This window comes from Monodelphis domestica, chromosome 5 (assembly GCF_027887165.1).
Source record: "Monodelphis domestica isolate mMonDom1 chromosome 5, mMonDom1.pri, whole genome shotgun sequence".
In the NCBI taxonomy this organism is placed as follows: domain Eukaryota; kingdom Metazoa; phylum Chordata; class Mammalia; order Didelphimorphia; family Didelphidae; genus Monodelphis; species Monodelphis domestica.
Window position 1 is genome coordinate 90,384,017 of NC_077231.1, and position 6,000 is coordinate 90,390,016.

The 6,000-nt window shown below is 38.5% G+C and overlaps 1 long non-coding RNA gene across 1 annotated transcript in view; it reads left to right on the top strand.

Moving 5' to 3' along the window:
* The window catches only part of LOC103097173 (uncharacterized), a 62,695-nt gene extending 57,133 nt beyond the window's left edge, over positions 1-5,562 (top strand). Inside the window, exon 3 of the long non-coding RNA XR_472545.3 lies at positions 4,646-5,562. This is a non-coding gene — a long non-coding RNA (uncharacterized LOC103097173). The remainder of the gene's footprint in view (positions 1-4,645) is intronic.
* Positions 5,563-6,000: the final 438 nt, after the last annotated feature.

Genomic DNA, 6,000 nt, shown 5'->3' on the forward strand with positions numbered 1-6,000 from the left:
TTAGATCAACACAAAAAGCCAGAGTTAACAACATCTGACACAAGTTTACATGGCACTGAACAAAATCCAATGAATAACATAAGGTTTACAGAATTCAGTGACTCAGAATCAGAAGGAATACCAGATGGTGTAATAATAATAGAGTATATTGATTGGTGATTGATAACTAAAAATCAGGCAGTTATCTTCTTTATTCTGTCTACCCTCTCTTCCTCCCATTTCCTCCCTCTCTTCAGCCTTCCTTTCCTCCCCTCATCCCTTCCTTCTTCTTCTACATCACTCAGTGTGAGTTTATGATGTTTCACATGAAATACTCTTTCTCTTCTTCATCTTAAGTAAGGGGTTTATTTGGGGAAGACAGGCAAGGATAAAGAATGGAGGTAAGAGGGTTGGGGATTTCCCTAATTTACAATGAGTCTTTGATTGGACGATGTTGAAATATAGTTCAAATTGAAAGAAATGTCTGATAGGTCTGGAAGTTCAGTCACTATCATCAACAGAGCAAGTCAGAGAGCTAGCTGGACTATTGTCCTTCTTTCTTCTGCCTTCAAAGTCACCAGGCCATCTCCAAAGTCCAAGAAAGGAAAATTCTTTCTTTCTTCCCTGATACAAGGCAACCAGGTAACCAGGGTCCAGCCAGCAGTTGGCTTTGCCTCCAACTATTTTTCCTGGTAACATTCCAAATAGAACCTTCATTTGACTGACAGGTTACCACTCAGCCACTGCTTCTGCCTCTTTGTATGCTTCCCAATTTCTCTCTTCCACAGTAAGACTAACCAAAAGATTATTTAAAATCTTATTATATATAGTTTTGTGACCCTAGCTCTGCAAAGAAGTGGCTGAGTTTTCTTTGAAGGGGCAGGGGAGGTACATGCTTAAGTCATCATAATTTTAAAGTACTATGTTTTGATTATGTTCTTGTTATACTTTTCATTTAAATAGTTGGAGTCATCGTGTATATTCTTCCCTTGGTTTTGCTTAGTTGCTTGGTTTCACTTTGCAACAGCTCATATAGCTGTCCTCATGCTCCTCTGTATTCATTTTTGTAACAAAAATAATGTTTCATTATATTTACATATCACACTTTTCCTCCATTTCCTAATCAATGGATAATCTTTGTCACCTTTGCCTTTGACAACTCTAATTATTAGTTTTTCTTTATTCTAAATCAAAGTCTTTCTCCTTGATCATTACATACAGCAACTGCAATATTGTGGAATGATCAAATGTGATGCATTTCTCTACCAGCAGCAATGCAATGATCCAGGACAATTTTGAGGGACTTATGAGAAAGAACACTATCCACATCCAGAGAAAGAACTGTGGGAGCAGAAATGCAGATGAAAGCAGGATTTATCCCTTGTCTGTTTTTTAGGATTTTAGTTCTATAAGATTATTTACTTACAAAAATGAATATGGAAAAATAAATTAAAACTGTAAAATTGTAAAAATAAAATCTCCTTGAAATTGTCTATTTCACTGAGAAAAGTGCCTTGCACATAATTGCTATTTAATAAATATTTATTGGGTCTCAACTTCAAAACTTCCTCATACTTATCAGTGCTCTTTGCAAGCAGTAGGCACTTAATCAATGTTTTCTAAATTTCGATTTTGGTAAGTGAGGCTAGTCTACCAAAAAGGCCAGTGAACTGTGCTGGTTGAGTGGGAGTCCTCATTCTGTTTCTTGGGTGACCTTCAGCACAGATTGCTGCATCTTTTCCTGATGAGTCATATTTGCAAAGTGATACTATTATCTTCATCTCAGCATTGTTGGGGAAAAGTACAGGAGGTGGAACTGGTCACTATGACATTCTTTTCCTAATTAATGGCCTTTTGGGACAGAGTTGTTTTTTATCACTAGGAAACCTTTGGAAATGGTCTTTTTTCTGGATTTTCTCACCCTTTGTGGCAAGAGTTTTTGTTGAACCACAGACTTTCAAAGCCCTACTTAAAAGGAATACGAAGAGCTATGGGAAGAAGAAAGGTTGTAAATTGTATTCATAGTCATTAAAAAATGACAAAAAATCTTAATAATTTTTTAAAACCTCACAGATGGCAAAGTCTCTGTGTGTGTGTGTGTGTGTGTGTGTGTGTGTGTGTGTGTGTGTGTGTGTACTTGGGAGAGGAACACTGGAGGATCTATATCTGAGAAGAAAATGCTACATCTAGTCCAAACCCTATGATCATCTCGATGGCACAGTAGGTAGAGCACTAGACCTGGAGTCAGGAGGACTCATCTTCATAGGTTCAAATCTGGCCCCAGACACTTATTACCTGTGTGACACTGGGCAAGTCACTTAACCTTGTTTCCCTCAGTTTCCTCGTCTGTGAAATGAAATAGAGAAGGAAATGGCAAACCATTCCAACATCTTTGCCAAGAAGACCTCAAATGGGGTCACAAAAAGTTGGACGTGAGTGAAATGACTGAACAACAACAGTTCAACCTCATCACTTTACAGGGGATGAAACTGAAGTCAAAGAGGGCATATGATTTGTCTTTTTGCCCAGACATAGTAAATAGTCCAGCTGGAATTTGAAGCTAGATTTTCCAATTACAGATCTAGCACCCTTTCTACCACACTGGATAAGAGGTAGTGACCAACTGAATTGAGGGAAAAACATCGAAAACAATAAGCTAACTCTTTTTTTTTCCTTCCTTCCTGCCTGCCCCTAGGGATATAAAGATAGGAAGGAAATAATCCCTATCATCAAGGAATTTGTATTCTACTGCTCTTTGGTTCCAGAGAAATAAGCTACAAAGAACATATAAGATAATGCAAACTAATTTCAAGAAGGAGAAAGCATTAAGTACCCGGCATGGGAGGCCTTGTCTAGAATACAATACTTGTGTAGTACTTTGAAGTAAACAAGGACATTCAAAACCAGTTCTGGAGAACATTCTCTGGTTCATCAAAGAATATCTCCAACCTTGAGAAACAGAAGTTTAATGGAAAGACTAGTTAACTGATAATCCTGGGACCTGATTTCAAATTCTGACACTTCAACCCTCATCCTCCCAAATCCAATCCATCCCCTTATTCCTTAGTAGCCAACCTCTTTGGTCCTAAGTTGTTTCATTTGTAAAATGAGAGAAATGGGCTAGAAGACTTCTACAGTACTTTTCAGAATTCAGGCTAAGGTCTTCTTTTCTTTAAGGACACAATTACTAGACTGGGAAAAGTGTGACAATGTTATACATGGCGTATACTTGGATTTTAGGAAGGCATTTGACCAACTCATTCATGTGATCTTTATACTCTTAGTGGAGAGAGGTAGACAAAGGTAGACAAAGAGGTCACATGGGGTACAGATACAGGTAGAGAAAGAAGGGAGGCAACACATCCACATTTTAATAAATATAAAAATATTTACTTTTATAAGTACAAGTTGATTTTGTGATCATAAAGGTACCATACATTAGTGGGTTCAATAACAAGAAAACACAAGTTGAACCTTGAAGGAATCTGGGGATTCATAGAAGTGGGGATGTAGAGGGGGAGTATTTTGGAGAAATGTCCATTTCTATGCTTCAGTACTAAGTTTTTAGATAACCAAAGTGGTCCCATTTTCCCAGTTCCCTTTAGGAAACTGGATCATGAACAGTGGGTTCTTGCGTTGTCTTTATTTAGTATGAAGCAGTGCTCCCATTCGCCAGTGGTCCATGTACTCTGAATCAACAATTAATCATAAACAACGACACTGATTTATAACCATAGCTGCCGACTTTGGTTCAATAACTTGTTTTCTGATTTACTGGAAAGCAAATATTAGCCAAATTTACATTAAATGGTAAGCCTCCGCTACCATCTTGTGGCCAAAGTATAGATCACACTGAATTACTCGTGTGATTTGCTTTTTGTGTGTGTTGAGGGGGAGAGGCCAGCATTCAGTGCTTTCTTTAACCCCAATTCTTTTGGGGTTTACCAACTCCATCAGGTAGAATCTACAATAACTTACCACAGATTTCTCTTATATTAAAAGTAAATATATACTAAGTGAAACAAAATATGGACTCATATTGTTGAAGGACATCTGAGATGACTTCCTACCACCTTTTCCATTTATTCAGTAAGCACTAATTAAGTATTGTCAACTGGGATTTTGGGGGGAGCCCCAAATTTGTCTCTGTCCCATAAGAAGTCACCCGAGGGAAGTTCCAGACTCACCCATTTTAGCTATCCTTAAAGTACTTGATGATCCCAACTTAGGTGGGGCTAGTAGATCTAATCAAATGTTACATACCCTTTTAGTCTTAGAAGTTTCCCCCATTGTATCAGAGACCTGTTCCCAAGAAGACCAACACATGTGCAGGAATCATCCTTTTAGTACCATTGTAGCAGACCATTCCTAGACACCCCAGCCCCTGGCTACAGCCTCTTTCCTAAGCCTGGCTACAACCTGTCGGTGTAGGTTTGATGTCCTGAGTTTCCCAAAAAGTATCTAAGATTCCCACGTTCTATTATTCTTTGGAGAGTCTTCTAGTGCATTGATCCCTCCAGAGATACTGTCCCCAGAACCCCAGGGGTTTGACTCTGTGTAGTTTTTGGCACTTGCCTCTGTGATAGCAGCACATTACTGGATCTATCTTTTTCCTGATTAAAGACTTGGTTTTGCTGACTACTTTAGTAGTTCTGTGTTTTTCCAGGTTGACAGTATCTGTCGCATGGCAGGTATCCTGTGAGACCCTGAGGATAAAAAGGAAGAAACAAAACCATCTCTGCTCTCAAGGAACTTAACTTTCTTTTGGAGGGAACAGCTAAATATAGACTATATATGAAAGTAAATATGGAGTAATTTCAGCATGGAGGCACTTGACCAATCCAAGAAACAGAAGGCATTTGACTTTACCCTTGAAGAAAACTAACAATTTGAAGAGCCCAAGATGAGAAGGAAGTCTATTCAGACATGAGGGGAATCTTGGGCAAAGACACACAGGTGAGAGATTGAATGCTGAGTTCAGAAGTCAGTGAGTACAGTTTGACTGTGTCATAGAGCTTGTAAAAGAGTTATTTGTGAAAATCCTAGAAAGGTAGGCTGGAGATAGATTTGAAGGACAGAGAATGGACTTTGTTTAAATATAGTGGGGGACAAAAAAAGAAAATAAAAAAGTAGGAAGAAAGAAGGTGGCATAGAGAGTAGATCACTGACAAAAGAGAGGAAGCAGAGCTGTTCGACTTTGATTTTGCTTCTTTTCTCTATTTTTGCTTCTTTTTTTCTATTTTTTTCTTTTGCTTTTTTTCTATTTCCTAGTTTCCCCCTACCATGGAGAATGAACTTTGGACTGGACTGGACCAAACAAAAAGTACTTGTAGGGAGATGATACTCAAGAGAAGTAATGAGATAGCAAAAATGGACACTGGTGAATTTGTCACCAAGCCCAAACAAACTACATTCCAGGGTATACACACAACACACACACACACACACACACACACACACACACACACACACGTCATATGAAGATAAACGGAAGCTTCACAATGTTTAGTCAAGAGAAAAGGAGGTGGGAATAGATAGTTTTGTTCAAGTAAGTGGATGAGTGTTAGATTCCTCAGCTGGAACCAGGACAACTTACAGAGAAGATCATTACTCTCTAGACTTCAGTTTCCTCCTATATAAAATAAAGAGATTAGAATAGATGGCTTCTGAGGTCCCTTCTAATCATATATCTATGATTCTTTCTCTACCCCACCCTCAGTTAACAAACATTTATTTTCTCTCTTTCCCGCCTCCCCCTTCTCCACTACGGGTGAGGAGGAAGGAAATGTTCATACAGCATACCCATGTGTGCAAACAAAATTAATTCCTACAATGGCAATTTTCTAAACATGTGCCACTTCATTTTGAGTCAATCATCTCTCTCTCTCAAGAACCAGAAGGATCATATGCTTAGCTCCAGAGGGTCAAACATAAAGCAGTGGGTGGAGTTTGCAAATAGGAAAATTCAAGATTGATGTGAGGAAAGCAAAACAAAACATTTTCTAACAATTATAACAGTTC